The sequence below is a fragment of the Balaenoptera physalus genome (genome assembly GCF_965194825.1).
Source record: "Balaenoptera physalus genome assembly, chromosome: 14".
In the NCBI taxonomy this organism is placed as follows: Eukaryota; Metazoa; Chordata; class Mammalia; order Artiodactyla; family Balaenopteridae; genus Balaenoptera; species Balaenoptera physalus.
Window position 1 is genome coordinate 81,951,384 of NC_138893.1, and position 27,844 is coordinate 81,979,227.

Sequence of the window (27,844 nt, forward strand, 5' to 3'; positions counted from 1 at the left end):
GGTTAATCAACCCCATTAAATGGGTTAATCAACCCCATTTTACAGGTGCAGAAGAAAAAGCTCAGGAGAATGGCCATCATCAAAAAGTCTACAACAATAAATGCTGGAGAGGGTGTGGAGAAAGGGGAACACTCCTACACTGTTGGTGGGAATGTAAATTGGTGCAGCCACTATGGAGAACAGTATGGAGGTTGCTTAAAAAACTAAAACTAGAACTACCATATGATCCAGCAAGCTGGATCCACTCCTGGGCACATATCCAGAGAAAACCATAATCCGAAGAGATACAGGCATCCCAGTGTTCATTGCAGCACTATTTACAATAGCCAAGACATGGAAGCAACCTAGATGTCCATCGACAGAGGAATGGATAAAGAAGATGTGGTACATATATACAATGGAATATTACTCAGCCATAAAAAAGAATGAAATAATGCCATCTGTAGCAACATGGATGGACCTAGAGATTATCATACTGAGTGAAGTAAGTCAGAGAAAGACATATCATATCATATCACTCATATGTGCAATCTAATTTTAAAAAGAGACAAATGAACTTATTTACAAAACAGAAACAGACTTACAGATATCAAAAACAAACTTATGGTTACCAAGGGAGAAATGTGGGGGGGGAGAAATAAATCAGGAGCTTGGGATGAACACAGACACAATACTATATATAAGATAGATAACCAATGAGGATCTAATGTATAGCACAGGGAACTCTACAATATTCTGTGATAACCTAGATGAGAAAAGACTCTAATAAAGAATGGATATATGTATATGTATAACTGAATCACTTTGCTGTACACCTGAAACTAACACAACATTGTAAATCAACTATACTCCAATAAAACTAAAATACAGAAAAAAAAAAAGAAAGCTCAGGAATGTTAAATCACTTTTCATGATCACTGCTAGTAAAAAGCAGTCCTCTGACTCTAAGCCCTGTATTCATTCCCTATCACAAGATGCCTTTTTCCCCCTAAGATAGATATTAAATTCCATGGGCATTTTACCTCAACTCAGCCAAAGTTAGCTCTTAAATCAACAACAGATCTTATAGCCCTGACCTGTTTCTAATGCAGAAATTACCTAGGAAAGTGACCTGTTTGTTAATGGGGTAGAATGATGAATGTTATACACAGTAACCTAAATAAGAAGTAAACCTTAACTAGGCAGAATATGGGATTAACATACTCATTTTTGCTTCAAGATTGCAGATGAAGTATTCTTCCCCACAATTCATACCATAACCTCTTAAACCAACGTTTTACCAAAATTTTTTTAAATTACATTTCTATAAGCTGTCATTTTGTTTCAAGTTAGCAAAGTACTATAATTGAAAGCAAAGATGTATCTCAATACCTTTGGCAGTGGGCCAATTTAGCCAGAACCAGTAAACTCTTAAGATCATCATGGAAGATAAAGACATACACCACATAGTTGAATTGAACAGACTTTACTTAATCACTTAACAAATATGTGTTGCATACGTACCATGTGTCAGGCACTGTGCAGGATTGCTGGGAAATACGGTACACTTGTAATAGACTCAATATTTGCCCTCTTGTGAAACTTAGCGTTTAGCTGGGCAGACATAAATAACATATATACATATACAGATGTATAATTGCAAATGTGGGTGCTGTCTTATCAGCCATCTATTGCCAAGATAATTCTGCCTAACCAACTATCCCAAAACTAATTTATTCTCACCGAACTGCAAATTCGCTACAAGTTAGCCAGGCTACACTGGACTCCAGGTTGTAGACTACAGAAAGGGCTCAGGTCCACTCCACATTGTGAAGCCCAGTCTCAGAACGGGCACTGGCAAAAGCTCAAGAGGAGCACACAGAATGTGCAATGCCTCCTAAGGTCCACCCTCAAAACTGGCACACTCTCACTCCACCTATATATCACTGGCCAGAGCAAGTCGCGTGGCCACGCCCAACTTCAACGGGTCAGGGGAATATACTCCGGGGGCAAAACTGCAAAACCACATGCCAAAGGGCATGGATATAGGGAGGGGGAAGGACTAGGAACATAATGCAATCTGTCACAGCGTTCAAAGAAAGACAGGTGCTACGAGAACACCCAACAGAGAGATCTGACCCTGTGAGAGAGGTCAGGAGAGACTCCCCTAAGAAAGTGTCGCTGGAACCAAAATCTGCAAGTAGAAATGAAGTAGGTGAAGTTAAGACTTCCAAATCAAGAGACGAGCACGTGCAGAGTCCTGATGGCCAAAGGAGACACGACCAGCTCAAGGCATTTAGGCAAGACTGCTATGCCTGGGCAGAGAGGGAGAGAACACGGTACATGATGAGAACAGAGGAGACAGGAGGCCTGTGCTGCATGTCAAGGGATTTGTCTTTATCCTAACAGTGTAAAACCATTAAAAGATGCTAAGCCAGGAAGTGGCATAATTAGATTTGTCCCTTCACAAGATCATTCTCTCTGCCACACAGAGAATATATTGGTGGAACAATCAGGAAGCTACAGCAAAAGTCCACCATGTGAGATATGAACATGCCTTGAACTTGAATGGTGTTGATGGAGATGGAGAGAATGGAAAGTGTTCAAACGACATCACATGGACAGAAAAGCCCACCATTCCCTCAAATCATCCCTACCAAAATCACTAAGTACCTCCCTATGTCTAAACCCAATGGCTATTTCAAGGCCTCATTCAATCTTTCCTCTGCAGCATTTGACCCTGCTGACCACTCCCTCCTATTTCAACTGTTCTGTCCTAAGTTTCTGGCAAACCATCTGGTTTTCTTCCACCATCTTTAGCTGCTCATCCTCAGTTCATTTCTTAAGTCTCAGATCTATCCTATAATTTATCACCCAAAACGTCTTCCCACAGTCCTAAGCAAATTCATCCAGTCCCACGCTCACAGTAGCTCATGATGCTGACGCTTCCCACGGGGGGCCTCCAACGCAGACTTTGCTCTCCACCCTAGATCTGTTATCTTCAGCTGCCTCCTGGACACTTCCACCTGGATGCCACACTTCCACAGGCACCTCAAACTCGCTGTGTCCCAATTTCATCTCCCCTTCATCTCCTCCACCCTAAAAACCCTGTTCCCCTCCAACTTCCCCATCTCCAAGACTGCTGCCACCATCCAGTTGTTCCATCAATAAACCCCAGAGTCAGCTCTGATTTCTCCCAGGCCTCACCCCTCCACATCCACTCAAATACTACCAAAACTGCCCCCCAAAGTATCTCTCAGATTCGTCTACTTGTCTTTCATACTATCACCGCCCCAAGGCAAGCCTCACAGCCTCCTAACCTACCTCCTAAACTGCACCCTCAACCCACTCTCTCTAGCACAACAAAAGTGATCTTTCTATTGATAAAATACAAACATGACCTGGCAACTCTCCTACCTAAAACCATTCAGCGGCAACCCCTCGCCCTCAGGCTCAAGTTCAAACTCCAGAGTTTACAAACCCCTCTGTGATCTGGCCCCTGCCTTCCTTCTTTGTGTGCCTTGAATATATTCATTCATCCTGGGATCTGGACATGGTCCAGGCTGTTCCCTCTACCTGAAATACTCTTCACCTCCCAATAGCACCTTACTTGGCTACCTCTACTCACTAAAACATAAGCTTCACGAGGGCAAGGACCCCACCTGCTTTGCTCACTGCTTTTTGCCAGCCATGAGCACAGTGCCTACCCCTTTTACACATAAGGGTTCTGTAAGGTGAATGAATGAATGAGTGAATCCTTCAAGTTCACCTAGATAACACCTCCTTCAAGATGCCTTTCCTGATACCCTTCCCTCATCCCAAGGTCGGGTGTACCTTCTAGGTGTTCTCAGAGGAGCCTCAGCTTTCCCCATGGTGGCATCACTTAACTGCTCACTTGGCTATACCCTCCATCCCCTGCCCCAACTAAAATGTAAGTTCCTTGAAGGTAAGAACTCATTCTGTTGCAGGAAGCAGCCCTCAGAGCTGGAGTAAACCAGAAATGCCTGGAAGGCGGTCCCTGAAGGCATGGAACCAAAGAGAAATGCAAATGAAGCCAGAAAAGAAGCTGAGGGTGAAAGCCCAGATGTGAAACCACATGCAAGCTTCAGGGGTACACAGAGGACATCCGCAGGGGGAGGGAGGGGTAGTGAGGTCAACAGTGCAGGAGTGCAAAGATCAGAAGGAGGGCTGAAGTCAGTCACTGAGGCCAGACACCCCGTATCTAATTCACCCATCACTGGTTACACAGCGATACCTTCCTTTTAACACAGAAATTTGTGCTGGTGGGGCGGTACGACCCTACCTTATAAAAATACACCAATTTCCACTGAAATCCATTATACGTTATTGAAGAAATGGTATTTTGGACACTTTTGTCATTTTGTTTCAAGGGGGCAGACTACATTTAAATAAAATCTGCAGTGTACGTTAACACCTTTCATAATGGATAGGATTTCATCAAAATCACGTCCTTCCAAAGTTATTATAGCCATTTGAATGTAAAATGCTAAGTACTGAAGTTCAAACAGAAACCTTCCTTAATTCAGTCAATTAAATATAGTAACATGATAAGGGACAAAGCAAAGCAAATCTAGAGGTGAACCCGAACAAAATCAAATATTAAAACTAAAATAGTTAGAGGACTGGAGATCCTCTGGTGACAGGCAAAAATACGGCCTGGCTGGGTCTTCAATCTCCTGGTTATTAACAGCACACGATGCCACATCGGTCATCAAGCCTGAACCAAGGACCTTTTTGCCTGAGGTTAGGTTTCCAAAGCATCCGCTCAGCACATTCAGACTCTTAAATATGATGTTCCCTTTGCTATTTTTCTCCACCTGACTCAGAGCAGGTTGTCATCATGGGAGAGAGCTGCTTTCCCCAAGGTGAAGGCAGGCAGCTCTGGGTGAGGGACAGTGCACTGAGACTTAAGGACCAACTCTCCTGTGCTTTGGCCCTTCAGAGCAATGGTCTAAAAATCAAACAGGTGACAATCGGTTTTCTTTTTTTTAAAGGGGGGCATAGTTCAGAAACCAGAGAAAGGGGAAAGGGAGCCAAACAGGAGAAGAGGGAAAGGAGGCCTCGGGGCAGTAGTGGCGGTGACCCAGCTTGCCTCTGCGTGAGAGGACAGGGGTGTCGCCTCTGCAGCAGCTGAAAGGGGCCATCCTGGATAAGATAAGTAATTAGAAAAGGAACAGTAATTACCACCGATGTGACAAGGAGGCCTGCACGACAGGGAGTTCTGTCAAAGCTCATAATTCTTGCAAATGAGCAGCAGGCCCTAGGTGACACGACTCCTCTCTCATGAATTATACACGTGGCTACGCATAGTACACGCTGGGCACTGCTCCATCAGAAGGGACTGCTCGTGGCGGGGACAGCAAGACCCCAGGAGTTATACAAGCCTCATGTCCCCCAAGAGGTGGACGCAGAAATCCATCCTTCACTCCAGCAACCGAATGTGGGGACTTGGCTCAAGCAGGAAGCTCCTGGGGACACACAAGGCAGCTGGGCCACCATCCACAGAGAGTTAGGAAGAACTTCGTGGCAATGAGACACTCAGATCATAAGCCTTGAAGATGTAGATGTTTGATAGGTGGAAGATAGGGGTGTTATGGGCTGAACTGTGTCCCCCAAAATCCCTGTGTTGAAATCCAAACCCCCAGTACTTCAGAATGGGACTGTATTTGGAGATGGGGTCTTTAAGAGGTAATTAAGTTAAAATGAGGGCTTTAGAATGGGCCCTAATCCTATATGATTGGTGTCCTCAGAAGAGGAAGATGGAAGACCGTGTGAAGACACAAAGAGAAGGCAGTCAAGGAGAGGGGCCTCAGGAGAAACCAACCCTGCCAACAACTTGATTCTGGATTTCTAGCCTCCAGAACTGTGAGAAAATAAATCTGTTGTATAAGCCACTCAATCTGTGGTATTTTGTTATAGCAGCCCTAGCGGACTCATACAAGAGGACCACATAAAGACCAGGACCTGGGGGCTTCCCTGGTGGCACAATGGTTGAGAATCCGCCTGCCAATGCAGGGGACACGGGTTCGAGCCCTGGTCCGGGAGGATCCCACACGCCGCGGAGCTATCTTACAACAGGAGGTCCTGGTAGGGAACACAGAACTAACAAGCTACCACCAACCAGAAAAATTTGAGAAAGGTCAAATCCCAGAATCCTTCTCCCTGGAATCTATCTTGGCTGAGCAATGTACGCGCCACCAGCAAAGGAGCCTGAGTCAGAGACAACCCAGAAACTAACCCCATCACCATAAAACCCAAGACTGGGAGCCACATGGCAGAGCAGTTCTCCTGGGTTCCCTTACCCTCCTGCTCTCCACCTGGGTGCCCCTTCCCAACACAGTCTCTTGCTTTGTCAGCACGTGGGTCTCCTCGGACAATTCATTTCCGAGTGTTAGACAAGAGCCCACTCTTGGGCCCTGGAAGGGGTCCCATTTCCTGCAACAGAACAACTAAGCTAGAAAAGTCCCTTGTAAGCTGGCCTGGATTTCAAGCAGGGGGGGGACTTGAATCAGATGGTGCCTCCAGACAATCCCTGGTCTGTCGGCAAGGTCTGGAGGGGAGAAGAGATGCGGGCAGGCAGAGGGATTAAGATAGTTCAGCAGTTCTTAAGGTACGGGAACATGAACTTAGATTTGAACCTGGGATCCCGGGAGGAGAGTGACACCAGTAACTGAGATAAAGGAGACAGCAAAAAATGTGGGGAGGAAACAGATAACATCCGCTTTGGATGAGCTGAATTTGCACATATTTAGGGTAGGAAGGCAGGGCAGATCCTACCCGTCCAACCTCACCTCGCGCTAATGATCAAGCTAACCTCATCAAGCTTGGGTCCACACATGTGCAAACACATCTATTCCTATCTGGGGACCCACTTTCACAAGCAGTGATTTTTTTTTTTTTTTTTTAATTAACCTATCGTGAGGACACCACAAGCAACCAACTTCACCCTAATACGATGGTCTTGAAACAGACACCCAGTAAGCAGGAGCAAGCCTTGAATCACACCACTTTAAATTCAGATTCCCAGTAACTCCCGAAAGGCTGGCCTCCCATTTCCATTGTGATAGGCCAGATTTGAGAATGCTGAGGTTGTCAGAACATTCTAATGTTTGCAAATTGACAAAGTTCAAGCAAGAGTCAACCACGTGGGAAAGCAGCGCGGTGGGGGAGGGCAGCTCTCACAACGCTGTGGTCTTGGACCACTTAAGAAAAACAGCGTCAAAAATCACTTTCAGCACCCACGCCTTCTTTCAGAAGGAGAAAAACATTAAAAAGCACTGCCTATTGGAAGAGAAAGTTGTATAGATCATTTTATTTTGTGCTCCATCGTTTACTCAGCACAGGCTTCAGTGACACCTCCCGATTAGGTTTAATTTTAAACCCGCAAGAACACCACATGCCGTATTGTCAGAGAAAGTTCCATTTCTCTCCAAGCCTGATGGGCGACTATTGTAATGTAAAACCCTGGGATTTAAATAACACAAGCGGATTCTATTATGAGAAGAAAGGTTTATATTTTGGAGTAGTTTTACTTCAAAGGAGCCCGGATACCAAACCATGAATTACCTGAAACAATGGGCTTCAATGATCAGCTCTTCGCCTGTTTCTTTACGAAAAAGACTACTTGCCTAACGACCAGGACTTGGTGATCCAATTATCTCTCGGAAGCGGTCCCAGGTTCTCAAAATTAATACTGTTTAGGGAAACTGGAAGACGGAGAAGACCTGGCTTACCCCAGCATGGCCGCTAGTCCCCCATTAGGCCATCCTGGCCCAGGCTCCAGGGTCCTCCCATTCCGCCAAGGGCTTGGCTCCCACAGACTGGGGTCGGACTACCCAATGCCCATGATAATCTCCAGGGAGAGCTTCACAAGAGGGTTTGAAGCTCACAGGAGAATCATCTCCCCAGAAACACTAAAAAGAAGCAATTAGGATCAGAAGGAAAAAACCTAAGAAGTACAACCTCCTAGATCTTCAGACCCCGCCCCCCGCCAAGCACCCAGCCAGGACTGCCCACATCTGCCCCCCAGTGAGGTCCCGTTCTGTCCAAGGACCCCATCAACCACATGGGAATCTTATTCTGATATCCCCAGAGGACCTTTATGGCCTCTTAAGAGACATTTTTTTTTTTAACACAACTGTGTGCCAGGTGCTGTGCTAGAGATAAAAGAATGAGTTTCCACCCTCGATGAGCACAAGTCTGGTTGGCAGACAGCACCATGAAGCAACACTTGTCCTGCAGTGAGACACACACTGCCAAGTACAGACGACTGGGAACAATTTCCTATGGGAAGTGACACTGCTACAGATATTCAGTGTCATTGCTCAAGACCATGTTTATCAAATGAATTGAGTACTGTGTCACACATATCCACACACACACACAGAGGAGTCTTACAAACCAACTGAAGGAAGCAGCCCCCCAGGAACTAAGATGCCATACAAGGTGAAATGGTAGCACAATGACAGGCTTGGGCTATGTCCCACTCTCAGTACCCTCCAAAGAGGTCTAAGGCAAACTGTCCTTGTGCCGTGCTCACCTGACAGAGGGTCTCTGCTGTAGTGGCAAGTCTGTTCCACAGCCAAGCAAGGCTGGCTTAAAAGGCAAAAGCAGTCACTGCCCTACTCCCTCTCTATGAGGCCTCATCCCACCACTAGGTTTTTCCTGCTTTGATCACAGGAATCCTTGATCTCAAAGGAATTCTGGGTAATGCACCATCTAACCATCTGGGAGAGATGGCAGTGTGGTGGAAGCAGCAGGGCATGCAGCTACATATTCTAAATTCTATCACATGGGACACAAGTGCTAAGGGATGTTCTCCATTGTGGTCCCCAAACCAGGAGTATCAGCATCAACCAGACCTACTGAACCTGAAACTCAATGGGGTACAGCCTAAGAATTTGTCCTTCTAACGAACTCCCAGATGATGCTGATGGTCCAGGAATGCAGGCTGAGAACCACTGCTCTAGGGAAAAATTTCCTTTGGTCACTGGTGAGATGATCATGATGACACAATTACAACACCAGCTGCTAACACTTACCGAGCAGTCACTATAAGCCAGACACTACGCTAAACAACTTATAAGCACCCTCTCATTTAATCCTCACAACCGGCATTCCACAGATGAGGAATCTGAGCCACAGAATATTGAACAGCTTATCCAACGTCACAGAAGCCAATGCTAGGGCTGAGATTTGAACCCAACCTCTCTGCAGGTGTCCTAACAACTTCACCTCCAAAGGCGGCCTGCTCATCCACAGCCTAGAGATTCCAATACGAGACTGGCGTGTGAGGCTGTGAGAAATCCTGACACCAAGAAAGCGTTTAACTCCCGAAGCCCAGCACTTCCAAACAAACGTTGACTATCATCTCTCTGTAGAATGCCCCTTGCTATGACTCCTTCAGCTCTCTAGCACTGCCTTCGCCCACCACACAGCACTGACAGCCTCTGCAGCTCTCCTTCCTAATTCCATCACAGCATGTTATGCTGGTCCCAGCAAAAAAGCTTCATGTTCGCCCCACTTTGGTGTACACGGCCGGTCTCCCCCCACCTTGATGTCCATCCCTGGTCCATCTCCACTTTGGTGTGCACCGTTTGTAAGGCCCCCTCCTGGTATACTCCCCTCATTGGGCCCTCTCATTTGGTTAACAGCCAAGAATGAAGCCGCGGCAAGAGGAAAGACCTCTATAGCTTCCAAAGCCTCCCAAACAGTGTGATGGTCAAACAGCTCCCCTTTGGTCCACCATGGGGAACAGAAGGTGCAAACCCTAGAATTATTGCACAGACCAAACCCCATGCTGGGTACACCCAACCTGACACCCAACCAACACGGCAGATCATGCCCCAGGAGCCCTCAACTCCCCAGCTCAGATCGCTCCACTCTCAGGTCTGGCCACACCCACCCTTCCTGCCTACTGTTAGGATCTCAGCAAGAGAGGGGAACTGGGGCCGAGACAAGGAACAGATGCGGGGCTTTGCTCTCGTTCGCAGCAGAAGGCAGCTTCAAGATGTTTTTCCCTCCTCTGCACCTCTTGTCAATGCCTGACCCTTGCCAAACTGCAGAGATCCCTGTTTGAAATTAAAAGCACATGCCACGTGCACAGCTGACTCAATTTTTCCCTCCTGATTCAGCAGCGCACAGGAGGAATTTTCACCCCCACAAAGGAAACTGTTCAACAATTCAGCTCAACAGGCATTTAACGAGCACCCACTCCGTGTCTCACACTGCACCCTAGTCACTAAGGGGGAGGGAGATGAAGTGAAAGAAATGGTCTCTTGCCATCTGGGAGTTCTGTCACTTACAGGGCACTCATTTTCTCTAGCCCTGCCCGGGATAACGTGAACCCCTCCTCCCTGTAAAGTGGGGGTGTTAAATCCCACCCTCACAGGGCTGCTACAAGGATTAAATAAGAGTAGAAGGGAGCTGAGAACATGAACATGAGACCCCCTTGTCTCTTTCCTTACCCAGTTTGGAGGAGATAGGAATTCATGTGACAGCGTATAACTTGGTGTCAAGTTGGAAAGGGTGGGGTTTCAGGAAGCTTGACACAAGGAGAGATCAACTTCGGCAGAGGGGCTGCCTAGAGGCTACAGCTGTTGAGCTGAGGTCTAAAGGCTGGACAGAACTGGGTAGGCAAGACTTGGGGGAGGAGGAGGCAGGGAGCATTCTGGGTAAAGAGAACGGATTTGAGCCTCTGGATTAAGGTGGGCAAGTTGGTGGGAGAGAGGGGACCAGTCTGGCAGGATGGTCTTGGATCTCCCAGAGGAAGAGGGTGAACTTAGGGATCTCCAAAAGGCCCAGCAAGGAAATCTGGCTTGAGTCGGAAGCCAGAGCATCCAGGACAAGAAGCTAAGCTGTCCTTCCATGAAGCTTCACTGGCGGGAGGGCAACATGCTCCCCAAACAAGCCTGTGGGGAGACCCGCCCCCCCTCAAGGCTCCATCTGTGCCAGCGCTATTGCTCCTTTGGAGGAACCAAGTGGGGAGGGGGCAATCGCGGGACTCCCCACTCAATTTCCAACATCAAAGAAATTAGAAATAAACATTTAATATTCTACGGACTGGTTTACATTAGAGTACATCAGCATGGGGAGAAAAATCATGTAGTCATTTTAAAAGATTATCATGAATACTATAGAAACACGGAAAAATGCTTTTGACATGTTAAGTGAAAAACAGCAGAACCCAAAGCAATATGTGTACCATTATCTAGAGCTTGGTGTGAGAGGGCGCACACGCTTGGAACACACAGTACCCAGTTCTAGCGCCGTCTGCAACTTAGGAGCTGTGAGACCACAGGCAGGCTTTACCTCTGTTTTAGGTTTGGGGTGTTTTTTTTTTTTTTTAAGATAAAAGGGAGACAATAAAAATGACCTTACAGGGTGACTAAAAGTTTTCAAATGCCTGGCACAGAGCTGAAGTTCAACCCTCCCCCACCACCCCCACCATGTATGCAGGGTGAACCATAACTCTGGATGAAATTAGGTTTCTTCAATAGAAAAAAAAGAAAAGAAAGTACCCTCAAGACTTAAGATGAGCTTCTTAAAGGCAGAGACTGTATCTTGCTGACTGCTGTGTCCCCAGATCTCAATAAAAGCAGGATGAAGGTGATGGGATGATGGGTCGTTTATTACTACCACTGTCTACAGTGGTTAAAAAGGCAGTTAGGAAATGCCTATCTCTAGCGGACACCAAGAACGTGATTACGATCAGGCCATTTCTCCTCTATGGGGCCAACTTCACTGCTCAAGGCAGAGAGCCCAGGAGAGAGCGTGTCTGGGCTCATGAATCCACCAGCCTACTCGGCAGAACTGCAGCATCTTTGCACCACTGATGTGCATTGCGCCAGGGCTGGTCATTTCGCAGGGAAGGCCCCAGGCTTCAGAGACCTCCCAGGACTGGACTGAATCCTTCCCGGGTGTGGAAAAGCAGGGCAGGGCCTGGCCTGGGCCTGCTGGCCTCCTAAGCATCAGCCAGGCAGTGACTGTTCCTTCTCCTAGGGGAGTTTTCCCCAACCTCATGTACAGAGTATTCAAGTGGACCATCAGTGGGGCTGCTCAGACGGAGGGCCCTCCAAGGAAGGACCCGCCCTGCAGAGAGGCCATCCCAGCACGGGCAAGGTGGCGCACCATCCACACCACAGCCGGCCCAGCCAACTGCCTGCTCCACCCCCACCTGACGTCTCAAAGGGCGCCCCCAAACCCCTCTTTCTGATGGCTGGAACTCCTTCCAGAGCATTTCTGTCCTTCAGCTTTATATTTTGATCTGCACTGAAATGCAAATACACACGAGGTAGTTAGAACCCATTCTGTCAACTCGCCCTTAATATAAAAGGGTTCCCGACCTGGTCCTCAAGACCATTTTGATGATGGCCAAGGGAAAGCAGGAAGGTACTGGTGTCTCGAGGAAAACGGAGGAAAAGTGTCATTCAAGGGGAGACGTGTATCATCAAAGCACCAGGAGTAGCGGGCAAGCCTTTGGACCCTGCCACATTGCCGAAACCCAGGGTTGGTGCCCTGCAGGTGACGAGCCACAGCACAACACACAACTGAGAGGAGAGAACTCCTGGGAGAGTTTGCAACACTAGGCTGCAAACCTTGTTTGAGGGTGAAAGTGCAGTCCCCGTGATTCCCGGGCCCAGAAGGCTGGATCCCTCACCCGAATGCCCATCTCCAGGTTCTTCCCTTGAACAAGCATGGCGACAACCCACACTCCTCCACGAAAGTCCAACATTGCTCTGCTACTCCAAGAAAAGCAGACAGTCACCGGCTCTCTCACCCTACCATCCTCCTCCATCACCCACCACTTAAACACACAGGGTCAGCACCCCCCCAACACACACACACACACACACACACACACACACACGGGCAGCCAGTTCAGCACCTGCACACCCACCTTATCCGACAGGAAGCTAAGAACAAGGCCGGATGCAATCACAGTCGTCAGAAAGGGAGGCTGGGGGGGAGATGGGGGAGACAGAAGGCCTCAGGCACTCTGGGTTCAGGCTGGGCTCGGGCTCTCGCAGCCCCTTTACAGCAAGGCCCTAAGAGCTGCCAAGGCCTTCGGTTGGGGTGGGAGTGGGGGTGGGGGGAGAGTTAAGGCAAATAACTGAAGGCATTTCAATTGGTGACGCTCCCCCAGTGACTCACTGTTTCTTTATTGCAACATGCTCTCTATAAAAGCCATTTTCCTCTCGCAGGATCTGCTTGGGTAACATGTGATGTCATCATAAATCATCTCTCTCTCTTCTTCCTCCCCCCCCCTTTAAAATGTCAGCAGATTTCTTAGAGTTTCTAAAAAGCCCAGAGAGCCAGCACCATCTCCCAGTCTTGGCAAGGAAACCCGTTTTCTTTCCCAAGACGTCTGTCTTCACTTTTTCCCCTTGCTCTCCCGTAGGAGCCCTGCAGAGATAAAGCCTTGAAGAGTATAAAAAGTCACAGAAAGCATTTATGAAAAAAGCTTTCCTTTCTACCCTTTCCAAATGCAGGCTCTTTCTCTTGCTCCCTTTTCTCCTCTCATCCTATTTTGGTGCACTTCCAGGGGAAGTGAATGTATAGCGAGCACTTTTAAACAAGGTCTAATACAATCCATGCCTCCCAGACACGGATGCCATTAATCAGAACCAAGGCTTTGTGTGAGAGAGGCCACAGGCTGGATGGGCGCCACGGACCGATAATGCAGGCAGGCCCCTACCTACCCACCCCACCCCACCCCACCCCTGTTGGGGCTTGGCATTCATCCTTCCTACCCTGCCCCCTCCCAAACCCTAGGCCCAACAGTCCCCCAAAGACCTTCTGTGAAAGCCTTCTACCAAGTTCATTGGACTGAAAAGAAATAATTATCACTTTAACTGCAGAACCTCAAAAGCAAAAGGAATATCCAACCCAACTCAAAGCCACAGAACTTGTAGGGCCATGGCAGAGGGGAGTCTCTTGCTGGCCGAGGTGTGTGTCTGGTCACGCTGAGGGTCTTTTGAAGCTCATCTGCTTTCTGGAAGACCTCCTTCCAGAAAGATCTCTGTGGGCAGAGACCGTGGCTGCCTTATCACCTACATGCAATGATCACACAGTAATGAAGGTGGTGCTGGATTCCTAATGGTCTTTTTATATCCTTGAGCCACAGCCAATAAATTGTCTCTCTACCTCCGCCCTAATAAAATCTAATTACCTAAAGACAACTAGGAAAAAAGGAACTTACGTGTGATGGAGAGTAACAACTATCTTTGTAGAGTCCTCTGGGGCTATTATGAATGCCCCTAAGCACCTTTCCACCCCTTCCTTAAAAAAAAAAAAAAAAAGCCTCATCCTGGTCCAAGATGCCTGATGCTCTACAATTACTGCTTGATCCATTAGGATTCATCACAGGAAACAGGCAGATATTCTTTGGGGATTTTTATACTGCTATCAGCTATCTGTACTTAAGTATGAGTACGTGGCAGGTAGCCTAGTAAGGAGAACAGACAATGGAGGTACCAGACATCCATACTGAATCCAAGAAGGTAAAGAACTTGGAACCCTGATGTGTGGCATAGGGTCGTCTCCAGTCCCCACAATTTATCCAAACACAGGCAGGACATCTTCCAGGAATCCATTCACATTATACACTTGATGGAGTGGCCACACTCTGTCTCACTCTCCTCTTTCTCACTAACCTGACTAGTCACATTTCGCTATCATGAAGAAAGAGGCAAAAGGTAGGGGAACTCTCAAAGGGAAAAGGAAGAAGGAAAAACAGACAGGCACCGAGGACAGAGGTCTTTGCTTCATTCCCTGATGTAGTTCAAGCACCTAGGACAGTACCAGACATAACGTAAACACTCGGTACGCGTTCACTGAATCAAGCACACACTCAAGAAATGGCAAGAGGGGAAGTCACCCACCCTGGCGAGCCAAGCCTTGGCTCCAGCTGTTCCACCCTTCCCTGCTGCTCACATTGTCCCTTCTACTGAGAACATCTTTCCTCGCCCTCCCAAATGGTTCATCCTGCTCATCTCTTCAGATACAGCTCAGACACGCTAGCACTCCAGGAAATCTTCCTCCACCACCCCCAGGATGGGTCAATTGCTCCTCCGCCATGTGGTCAGTGCCCTGTGCATCCTTCAATATTTCATCACTTCAGTGGGTTGTAGTCACCAATTTCCACATCTGTCTCCTCTATAGGGATGTTAGTCCTCTGGTATCTTTAATGCCTAGCCTTCCAGCCGGCACGTAGCAAGCATTCAGTAACTGAATAAATTGAGCCACTTAAAGAAAAAATAAAAAACAATCACCAATTAAACCTAATCATTTAAGTTTTGTTTTTTCCCCTTGCTTTCCATATCAGAGCAGGTGTTTCCAGAGAGATCTATGCCTGGGTTTCCAAAATGCTAAAAAGGGAGAAGGCAGGGAGGGCGGGATGGTTTAGAAGTGGGAGAGATCCATGCCCAATACGAGAAGCGCTCATTCAACAGGGGGCAGGAGGCATCATTCCCTGTCTGTGACGAAGGAACTTTCTGGAATCTGTCCACAGGACTCGGCAACACCACCTGAGATGGAAAATACTGGGAAGGGGGTAGGGCCCAGCCTCACCTTACCGAGGCAGTCCAAGCCCCCTCAACTTCAGGAGGGAAAGAGCCTCAGACTTTCTATCCGTCCCTGATGCCTACACAGCAGACCAGGGTGGTTTGGGGTGGCTTCAAGGGATGAAAAGGAGATTGTCCATAAAGACACGTTAATGACTGCAGAACAGTTGAGGGGTGAAGCAAAACCACCAGCTCCCATGGCACCCAGAAAAAGCAGGGAGCTGCTGAAGGAACTTACCAAGTCAAAGAAAAAAGGTACCCAAGCAGGACCCCACCACCCAGAACTGCTGGGGCCATCACTACAGACTCAGAGCAAGATGGGAGGGGAACAAAAATCTCTCCCCAGATAAAGCCAAATACACAAGGCAACCACCGCCCTCCAAATCCTCTCCTGTCGAATGCCTTAGTACTACCCTTTGCAATCTCCCAGCCTTGCTTCTGGAAAGTTTCAAAGTCACCACCAACCAACCCTTCCCAATGCACAATGGCATTTAATAATTGCTCACGGTTCTCGCCTGGGAAGCCAGGCAAGCACCCACAATTCATTACACGTGTGACCTTTCGAGCCCTCAGCCCCCAAATGATTTTCACTCACTTTAATCTGACTCCGATTCAAAACAGATCTGCTGTCAGCAGCCTGAACTCTATAGCCCCGTAGATGGGCAGTGCCTACGGCTAATCTTTTAGTGCCTTAATCATAAAATGCAGCACTTCTCCAGCTGTTTTCACCCAAATAGCCAGAAAAGGGGGTGAGCGGGGTGTGAAAAGTGATGAATTATGAACTCCAAAGTACTATTTCATTAAGCAAGATTGGACGCTAAAACTTTAACTGTGCTCTCTGAAACTGAAAGGTCATTTTATAAAACTCTGAAGTAAGAGATTTTCAAAGGCCCTCCAGTTCACAGAGGAGCTCACCACGGTGTGCCAGAGCGGTGGGGAAGGGGAAGAGACGCAAAAGCGGGGGTCAGCATGGAATGCTTTTTAAACTGTGGCCACTTTAGATTTTTTCAACGTGATGCCAAGCACATTCAACAGGTCTACAAATGCACGGCATTAGCCTAAATTTAGTGGGTGTTAATTGAAATCAGAGCTGCAGTCGTTACCACCGACATGTTTCTAAATACTACCCAATAAATTTCTGTCTGTTTCAGATTCTCTGTGACAGCCAGCAATGAAAGGAAAACCAAGAGCGGGCACGTAAAATGGTCTTCTTATGTACCTAGTCCCCTAGTATTCGGACAAAAGGATGTCTGTGTGTGGATCTGGCCTATGTCTGCGCACACAGACGTGTGTATGGATAAACACGAGATCCATGTGCATGCCTTGCCCATTTTTAGAAGGTGAACAGGGAGACGGGGGAGGACACACACATATACTCAACTTCCTCTTTGCTAAGGCACCTCCACAGAAAGCAAAACGGGCCGCTCTCCACGTGACAAAAACATTCTCGTTTATAGCAAAAGGGGTTTAGGGTGCAACTTCTGTGCCTTTTTTTTTTTTTTTTTTGTCCTTCAGATGGGCCATTTCCCTTCCTTTCTCTCTGGCTTGCCTCACTCCCTTCAGGTAAGCCTTGTTTCAATTAAAAAAACAAAATTAAAAAATTTCCTCCAGAACACAGCATTTAAGGGTCAGCCAGGGAAAGGTCTGCAATACACAGAATGTGAAATGAAGAAGGCCAGGGCCTGGGGTGGGGTGGGGGGAGGAGAAAAGAGTCTGGAGAAAGAACCGTCGGCTTTCCTGAGGTTCCTCAGAAAAACAGCAGTTTCATCCTCCCAATTACACATTACTTCATTATTAGTTTACACGAAAAGAGGTGGCTTTGTGCTCTGAGTCATGATTGTAGCTCAAATAAAAAGAAAAGGGAGGAGGGCGTCTCGTCCTCAGACTCCACATAATTTGCCCTTCCTGATCCTCTGATGATAATTTGAGGACTTCCCCAGATCCCAATAGGATTGTCTAACTTTGCCAAGGGTCTATTCCATCGGAAAATAAACACTGCACTCAGCTTCCACGGCAGTGGGCCAGGAGGAACCTTGGAGGGAAATATGTTTACGCAAGACTAACAACACCAAAGGACCAGGCTGCAGCCCCAGCAGCGGATCCTCATGCCATTTTCTTCCCCTACATATACCCCATCGATCTGATCATTCAAATGGGTATCAGCTAAGGATCCCTAGTGCTCCACTGAGCAAACTCACTCTCATGCACACGTCCCCTCCCATAGTTTGGTACACGCCTGCTATGTAAACGTATAACATGTGTGTTTATAAATCACACACAAATAGTGTACACTCAGGCCTGCTGCATGCCTATCCCCAAATACACAAGGTGCACACAAAAACACCCAGGTTCTGCCAACACACATGTAAGGTTCAGTACATGCCCTTCCTCGACCACACAACAGCGAGCCTATGTACACTGTGTATGTACACGCATGCACACACACACACACACACACACACACACACACACAGTGCCAACCCCTTCAGAGAAGGCAGGGTACCTTGGACTCAGAGAGGCCTGTCCCCCAGCCACACAGAGCTGGAGAAAAATCAATGAGTCTGGGCCTCCTCTGAAGGGGCGAGAAACATTTCTGCAGAAAAAAATAACTTCTTGATGTAGGAATGATCCAGAACAGTCTAGCCCATCCCAGCACCCGAAGCCTTGCCTCTCCTCTTAACCCTACGCTCTCTACAGGAGCCCACCAGATGGTCTGTGAGAAGATGAACTGAACTCCTTGATGTTCACGTTGGGTCTACAAAGCAGCACATCAACATCACCTGGGAATTTGTTAGAAATGCAGAGGCTCGGGCCCGAGGCCAGACCTACTGCAACAGACAGTGCGTTTTAACAAGACCCTCAAGGATTTGTGTACACACTCAAGTTTGGGAAGCATGCCTTAAGAGTCTACCCATCCTATAACCAGGTGTCCTTACCAGCCCTAAACGTCTAGGGGCTCCCCAGATCCTGCGGATACAACAGGGTGCAGGAGCATTCCTCCACCGTTAGACCTTCTGTCTCCTCTCTCACCAGCAACAAGTTAACAACACAGCCTCAGGTGTCCAGACTCACCTGCATCTCTAAACCCACCAGGAGCTCAGTGAAACTAACAGTTTTCTCCCCACTAACTGTCTCATCACTCCACAACTGCTGCTTTTTATTTCATTATGCTTCTCATCAGGCTCAGATAGGAGTATAACTGAAAAAGAAATTGGAGGGGAACAATTTCAATATTGCAAAACACATGCAAATCAATACCCAGAATCCTACCTGGAGTGTTTTTATTGAGACAATTCTGTGCTTGTCTGGGAGATGACCTTATAATAAATAAATTCATATCTTCCAAAGGTAGATTTTCTCCCCACGTTATAAAGCTAATTATACCAGGACAATATAACATCGTCCTAAATGCCTGATAACCTCATCCTGTTACTCAGGAAATATTATTTTTAAATAGGTGTGATAGATACAAACTGAAACACTCGGATTTCAATTCCAGTCCCAATTCCCGGATCCCCTCTCTGAGTAATTTAAGGACTTCCTCCAGATAGTTTTTCATATTCTTTTAACTGACATTTTATCTTTATACAGTATCTCACAGAATGAGCACGCACTAAGACAATGACAGCCAAGAAGGCCTGTCATATCTCATTCCGACAAAGACAGATGTCTTACACTGGCTTATGCCAATAATAGATCCAACAAAAAACAAAAGAGACTACACCTGCCGCTGATGTAAAGGCACCAATTCACATTTGTGACACTCATTTGTCAATTAACAGATTTCTCCCATTGTTGACACACGAGACTTAAAAGATGTGGGCTCGAATGTGATGAATTAAAAAAGACAGATGAGTAAGCTATGAGCTGCAAAGTAATGCTATAATGTGCTTTAGATATGAATATCAACTGACACCCCTGACAGGCCATACAAGGTTTTATTTCATTTTGCACTGTATCCAGGCTTCATACTTTGTCTTCTTTGTTCGCTTTTCATCAGGCTCCTAACATCTCATTCTGACAGCCAGAGACATTTAAGGCACTTTCGTTTCAAATGCAAGTTAGCGTACTTGATTTGTCATTAAAATGCAAAACGATTGCCCTTGCAGGTAAATGTAGGTATGCTTAAAAGGTAGGATCTGAAAAGGAAAGGCTGAAAATGGTTTGGGTTCCTCTCTCTACCTCCTCACTAGCCTGGCCACCTCTGGGGGCCTGACACCCCACTGGGCAAAGACCTGCCCCGAAAGGGCCTCCGGAGCTCCAAGGTCCCCGCAGTGGGCAGGGACGGCACATGGACTCAGAGGTGAGCTGGACCTCCCAGACGCTAGGCAGATCTCAGATTTACCCACGTTTGAACCAGCCTAAGCACACACAAAGCATTCCGCCTCTGGAGAGGAAGCATGGACAGGCTTAGGTCAAGATGCTCAAGATGATCTTTCCCACTGAGGCCGCCCACACCCCCCGAATCTGATACCTCCTACACGGAGAAAACGCCACAACCGAGACTCTCCTGTGGGAGATGGATGAAGGGTCAGAGAGAAGCTTCTGGGGAAGACTGTTGTTTTAATGACCTTTACTTCAGTAATTTCACTCTTTGGGAAATTATCTTAAGGGAACAGTGAAAAGAGTGAAACAAAAGATTTATAGGCAAAGATGTTCATCACAGCATTTCTTATTAACACGTGACAGCAGAAAACGATGCATACGTATATGTCAACCAATAAGAAAATGGCTCAGTTATGGTGCATCTGTGAAAAAATATTACGTAATCACTGAAAAGCCACATTATCCAAGAAAACTGAATCACATGATATAACATTAACAGAAAAAAATAGGATACAAGTCTATACAGTTGACCCTTGAACAACGCAGGTTTGAGCTGCACGGGTCCACTTATACTTGGATATTTTTCAATAGTAAGAACTACAGTACTACACAATCTGCGACTGGTTGAATCTCTGGATGCAGAGGAACCCTGGATATGGAGGGTCAAGTACAAGTTATACACGGATTAACCCCGACGTTGTTCAAATGCCATTTGTATATACAGCCCAAACCCAATTTTGTAAAAACTTATACATGCTCAAATGTGAATAGTGGAATACTGGTTTCTTGTTCAGCAGTAAGCTCATGGTTTAAAATTTCCTTCTGTATATTTTCCCTGTATTTTTATAAAATGATTACTTTATAACCAGAGAAAAAGCTTGAAAAACTAATTTTAGAAAGTAAACATTTCTTTGGCACAATTTCCTGTTTCCCAGCACCAACCCACCATTTACACTTTCTGGGCCTCAATTTTCTATGTTAAAAGAAAGTATCAGACCAGTGGTTTTCAAACTGTGTTCCACAGAACCCTAGGGCACCACAAGGGGCTTCTCAGTTTCTTCCAATGACTAATTCAAATTTAACTTTTAAATTACTTTAACGATTTTTAAGAACTAATTTAAGAGCAGTATGTTCTCTCAAGTACTTTGATACCAAATTTCAACACACTGTAGAACAGCGTATTATCCTGTGCCACCAAATTAACTCATTTTGTGCAGGTCTTCGAGTTTCTTCCTACAACTGTCTAGTTTAAACATTTCCTGGTATTTGCAAGGTGAAATTTAAGGGGGGAAAAAACTGTTACCATTTGCAACTACTTACTGAGTGAACTAGTATTTACATATTGCACACCCAAAACCAAATGCAGGCATCATCTGAACACTGGGGCAAGTATCAAACTGCATTTTTTTTAATAAATTTATTTATTTTATTTTATTTTTATTTTTGGCTGTGTTGGGTCTTTGTTGCTGCACGCAGGCTTTCTCTAGTTGCGGCGAGCGGGGGCTACTCTTCGTTGCGGTGCGTGGGCTTCCCATTGCGGTGGCTTCTCTTGTTGCGGAGCACAGGCTCTAGGTGTATGGGCTTCAGTAGTTGTGGCACGCAGGCTCAGTAGTTGTGGCTCGCAGGCTCTAAAGCACAGGCTCAGTAGTTGTGGCGCACAGGCTTAGTTGCTCCGCGGCATGTGGGATCTTCCCGGACCAGGGCTCGAACCCGTGTCCCCCGCATTGGCAGGCGGATTCTTAACCACTGTGCCACCAGGGAAGCCCTCAAACTGCATTTTGTCTCTCACCTCAATATCAAGCCCAGTGGCTCATCCGAACAGCTTCATTGCTTTTGCTGACTCACTTTCCAAAATACCAAAGCCTTTTTATTTCATAATGTTCTTTCTCTGTAAAATTTTGTTTGACAAGGATCCTGCCACTAGAAAAATAATTTTGAAAACTACTGGATTAAACCAACTTACCTCTACCCCTCTCACAGCGTGGGGGTCTGTGAAGCATAGCATAGAGCATCACGGGAGGAGTGGAGGACTGTGATAAAGGGGGAGGGGCCCAGGTCAGTCGTGGCTTCCACTCTTACTATGGGACGTTGGGTGAGGTACTTGATCAATTTAAGCCTCGGTTTATCTATAGTTTTTTTTTTTTTTATCACCAAGTTGGGAGGGTTCAATGAGAGAGAATGCTAAGCACTAGTTAATTGATGTTACGTCATTATTAGTACTTGTGTATGTGGGAGAAAGGAACGGTTAAATACTGCACGGCTCAACACAGCACAAACAGTTCACAGATGCAGACAAAAATGCTTTCGTACAGCCAATAGAAATTTCTTTGCTACACTGACTAATAAAATCCAGAGCCGTCTCTCTCTCTCTAGATTGGCTGGTCCATGTTCCTTTCCTCATTTATTTCCTCACCTTCTCTATCATCTGACTAGTTTATACTTTGATTTACTGTTAAAAGAAGACTGTACTTCCAATCTCAGAACTCCACTTTCTATCTCCCTATGCACTACCTAAACGTGATTTTTACAATTCTGGGAAGAGGCTCTAAGAAGCCCTTTTTGTGAAAAAGCTAACATAGATCCTGTTAGTTATGATAGAACCCATCAATTCAACACAGATCAGAAATTACAGAAAAGGCAAACTTTTAGTAAAGGCAAGAGAATCAGATGGAAGAAACTTAGGGATATAGAACAGAGTCACATGCTCCTTGCAAGGAAATACACTTTAGGACTATGATTTCCCTTTTGATTTGTACACAAGTCACAAACAACAAATGCAACATGAGCCCAAGCACAATAATCTCAAAGATAAGTCTGCTCAAAAAAACAGAAGAGTCAAAAAATGAAATTAACGATTTGGGGGATAGCTGTTTCTTTAGGTACATCACCTACAGGAACAAAACTCTTACATTTAGTACTTCATTTGATCTTCACAACCCTGATAGGTGAGTATTATCCCCTGTCTGGAAAAATCACAACACAGATTAAATGACTACTTGCTCAGTAGCTCACAGATAATTGTGATGGAGTAAAGACAAATAGTCAGGTATCCTGTCTCATGATCTCACTGTTTTTCTACCAGATCAGCTCCAGACAGAAGTCCTCTGGCTTCGTGGTCTCCAACAATGACTGAGCTTCAAACTAGCAAAATTTCAGCTTCTCATTCAAAATAAAAAATTATAATGACAATAATGCATCATACGATGCATTATATGATATTAACTTATTGTGGTAACCATTTTGCAATATGCGCATTTATCAGGTCATTATGTTGTACATCGTGGCCTAATGCAATGTTATGTATCAATCACATGTCAATAAAACTGGGAAAAATGCATCATAGTTATGTAGTGTTTAGTGATTTACAAAGCATTTGCATCCAAATAACCTATCTCCTGTGCAACCCAGAGACATCCTGAGGAGAAAAGTGGACAATATGCTTTGCCTGTAACTGATAAGAAAACAGAGACTCACACCTCCTGAAGGGCTGTGTCCAGATTAACAGCAGCAGCAATAGGACTCACACCTGAGATGGATCCAAAAGCAGTAGTGGAGGCCCAGCCCCTAGAGGCCCCTTATTAGAGCGGACGGAGTCTGTTCTATTTTTGTTCTTGTTTATCTTCCTAAAGGAACAGGACAAGTTAACCCAACCTAATTTTCTACAGACTTCTAAACTACTAGTATTTGATGTAAAGATTCACTGCCTACAGTTTCTATCTCCCCTGAAATATGATAAGGTCAAATATAAGTTTGGGAAGAAAAACCAGCAACAACCTTGAAGCGGGGCGTGGGGAGAGTTGTCCCCGTTCATGGGCCTGGAAGACAATTTTCCTCTTCTCTGACATTTAGTTACCAACCTACACTAGTTCAGCAAGTAAAGATCTCAAGGACAACAATCAGTTGGAATTGTGGGAAACACAACGGAATCCAATACGATGTGAGAGCCAAGGAGGTAGGCTTCGTGGTTGTGCAAAACTGCATTTAGACCTTGGCTCCTCCACGACCAGCTGTGTACCCTGGGATAAGTCCCTTAAACTCGGCACACTTTCATTTCCCAACTTTAAACTGTGAAGAACACCTAGCTTGCCATAAGGCCTTAAGAAGGTAATCAGAAGCAGCTGATGGATGAATGGTAGTTACTGCTGCCTTTTAAGACTAGTATCATGCTTTTAAACATCCACTGTAGCAAGTGGGGAATTCCAAGATTAGATAGCGTCTTCCAATAGCGGGGGACCTACCACGTGCATAACCCTGCCCTGGGCACCTCTGAATGAGAAGATGTTGACTCATCCTGGAAACGCTTACATTCCGTGGAGATGCAGAGTTACTGCAAGGACCCCAGGGCATTCACAGAACCAGTAGCGTGCAAGTTCTCCCAGGGGAGAATGCACCTCAAATGCCAGCGCTGCACAAACACTGAGACGTGGAAAAACAATAATAAATATAATTTCTGAAAGATGAAATTTCAAGCTTTGGTTCCTCCCCTTCCGAATGAGCTGCAGGGCCTTGCCGGGTGCTAAGCAGCCCCACACTCGCAGCAGCAGTCTAGAAGAACTCCATTAACCGTGACCCTTCTAACAGGGTAATTGCCACGTATGCGTGTCAGGGCCGACACTCAGGCCCTGCTCAGCCGGGGAATGGGCTGCCCTCCACCAGCTGGAGGTGACGTGTGCCCGCCACATGCCTCTCACTGCAGGGTGAAGGTTTGACGGGGAGAAGCCAAACCTCCCCGGAGTCCTGACTTGACTGGTCTCCCCCAAGACTCTGGCCTGACCAGCCTCCCTCCCCACCCAGCTTCTCCATCCAAGAACCACCTCCACGCTGCACAGCACAGGCGTCTGTGCCTGTGTGTGAGAGAAGGAACTCACCCTACTCTCCCACTTCTCTCCTCCTGGACTCCCACAAACTCCTGAGGGCACACAGATGAGGGTCTCCCCATCTCCACTCAGGACAAGCCTGGTCCCAAAGCCCCAACGTTGCGCAAGCTATCTATCCAGCCCAGAAATCTTGAACCAGCGTGGCCAACTCTGCTCTCTTTTCAGAGTGGCCCAAGCCCGTCTTTCTCATGACGTTTCCTCTGAAGAAGTCCCCCTTCCTGAGACCTTCTGGGGCATAAGAACTGAGAGCATGGACCCTGGCACTTAACTGAACTGTGTTGTCCTGTGGATATCCTGGGAGACCTGTCTGGGACCAACCCCAGGGCTCACCTGGGTCAAGTTAACTGCTCAGCCTGGCTGGCTGGGACCCTTCCTCTCCACGTGTGGCTCCCCAAAGCTGCTCTCTAACTCAGATCAAGCTTCCACACAGTGGATGGAGTAACTATGCTTCCCAATAGGAAAGAACCACAAAATTCTCAAAGTTGCTGGTAGATTTGGCTGTGGCCCTGTACTGTTCTAATAATTTCACCTGAATTAGCCTTATCTCCACGTTAAGCATATAAGCTTTTGCAAAGGGGTATATCACATCTCTAAGTTCCAGGTACTGGGGAACCTAGTACGCACTGAATATTTATGTATTTGTAATGAACAGGAAGGGACTTCCCAAGAACAATGATCCAAGTCCTCAGCCCTTGCGGACATCTCCAGACAGCTCTGGGGAACCCTGCTTTCCTAAGCAGTCCCCACCTCCACTCAGTTGCACGATAATCTAGGTCATGGCCATATGAGGTGGTTTCTCAAAGACCTTGGAAAGCACCTGGCCCTAAAGTGCATCCATGGAGGGTGCACGTGGTTGTACACGGCAGCTAGAAAGCCCACTGCAACCCTGCCGGCATTCTCCAAAACATGTCATCCCAGGCCTGACTTGCACCCACCAGCTAAAGAGGAAGAAGATAAGAAAAACCTTCAACTCTATGGTTAAATTTACCCCTACAGTCATTCTTCCGGGGTTTCACATCATGGGCTGGAACAAATGCAGTGCTCCTCAGAGGCAGGATACTGGACAGAATTGACCTTCGGGAGTTACTGGCAGCCTCCGTTCTATACCCCACGTCAGGCTGATTTTGCCTACCAGAGCCCAGCCTCCAAGAACAGAATTCAGCATACTGGTTTGCTACATCCAATTATACAACTGGAAGGATGGCTACCCTTCTGTGATTTTAGTCCAGCTCAGGCGTCTGAGGAAGAATTCACAAGAGCCAACCAGGACAGACCCGTGATTCAACTGTCAGCACAGATGAAGACAGCCTGCCCTCTCAGGGTCACCCTCGGGTCCTGATCACCCACTGCTCTTGGGAGGTTTCGAATCCTCAGGAGGTGAGCTACCACGGTGATGCACTTAGATAGGACAGGGAATTCATTCTGAAAAATAAGACCCTGAAATAAAATGCACACTCCACCAGGCAATTGCAATGCACCCCCAAGACTGATGGGCAAGTGCCCCTCATCCAGCTTTTCAGAAGGTGAACGGACAAAGGCTCTTAACAAACTCCATCCCCTCTCGCTTCCTGCTCCACCAACTCCACAAAAATGCATTTTAGTAGATGCAATCATCAGAGCTGCTGCGGAACAAATATAAAAAGTAATCAGTATTTGAGGAACAAAGCACCTCAAAACTCACATATTTAAACATCTATATGGGTGTCTGTCTCAGTGAAACAGAGAAGAGTCTTGGGACAAAATGGAGCCTTTGCAAACAGCATTCTGTTCGAAAAGAATTCATCTAAATTATGCCCTGTGCTGTTATTTCTTTAGTAGTACGAGGGCAAAATAAAGCTAGCTCCAGTTAGGGCAACTTTAATTGTAAAATAATAAAAATGTAAAGAGGCTTCCTTTGCCATCATCCTATGTTCTCACCGACTGACATCTGCTCTACATCTGAGCGCCATTCAGGAGAAAAGACAGGGTATAAAAACCAGCAGGTGAGTAGAGACTACAGACAGCAGCAATACTACAAATGCCACATTTTGACAGTGGTCAACAGCAGAAAGGTTTTTCTTCACACATTTTCTCTCACCCCACGCCCCTCACTACCTCTCACAAGTGCTCACAGCTCTCTCTAGAGGTATACGATACCTGGAATTTATCTGTTTTTGGAAAACAAAGCTACACATAGAAATCATGGATTCCTCTTTGACCCACAACAAACTAAATCAGGCTCGAGTTCCAAGCATCATTCTCCGCCCCCCTACCCCCCTCCCAACTATGAAAGTCTTTTCTGCTCAGAAGGTCCATGCATTTACTAAAATAATTTGAGACTTCATCAGAAAGGCCATTATGCCTGCAAACTTTAAATAATTTAAATGATTCCTTGTATATAAATATTTCATATCAGAAATTGATTTCCAAATGCAGCGCACATGAAGAATGACCACACTAAGCAGTGGCCGAGTACATCCTGGTGTTCCAAAATACAGGCAGTATCTTACTGCAACAGAAAGACTGAATTCCACACGAGGTTATGCACGGTTATATGTACCACCTACATACAAATAAAACTGCAGCCTCTGACTCCCGCTCCTATCAGACTAGGAACTTATCCAGTGGAATCTTCAAGAAAAGCCAAGTAAAAGGCTTTGAAACAAATTTTTAATTTGTTAAACTGCTTCATTTTCAGGGGATTAACTGGGGCTTTGACAAGGTTAGAACTGATGCTGAATACTTTTAATTGCCATGTCCTGAAAGCACTCAATTTTAACCTTGGGTGAGACCAGGCTAAGATTTTAAGCCCTCCAACCTTTAAAAAACTCTGGCCACTAGCCCCATCCTGTGTCAATAGGCAGAGGGAAAAAAAAAAATCCTGTTTCTAAAAGTTGTAAGAAAAAAAACAAACAGGGTTGAGATGCGACCCCAAGCCTGAAAACATGCACAGGTTTTCCCTGAGCGGCATGAACAGCAGTCATGTTAAAAGCGGTGAACAAAGAACAGAGATGCACGATCAACACCACTAACCAGGGCTCCAGGCAGCACAGAATAAACCAGCTCGAAACACATGGGCACTGAGACCCCACAGCAACT

The 27,844-nt window shown here is 46.3% G+C and overlaps 1 protein-coding gene and 1 long non-coding RNA gene across 2 annotated transcripts in view; one reads left to right on the forward strand and one right to left on the reverse strand.

Moving 5' to 3' along the window:
* Window positions 1–27,844, reverse strand: part of LRMDA (leucine rich melanocyte differentiation associated) — a 1,095,033-nt gene that overhangs the window by 1,050,515 nt on the left and 16,674 nt on the right. The window lies entirely within an intron of this gene.
* Window positions 31–27,324, forward strand: LOC309643235. The gene is made up of 2 exons (XR_014253646.1): window positions 31–21,278; window positions 21,653–27,324. It is a non-coding gene; the product is annotated as an uncharacterized lncRNA (long non-coding RNA).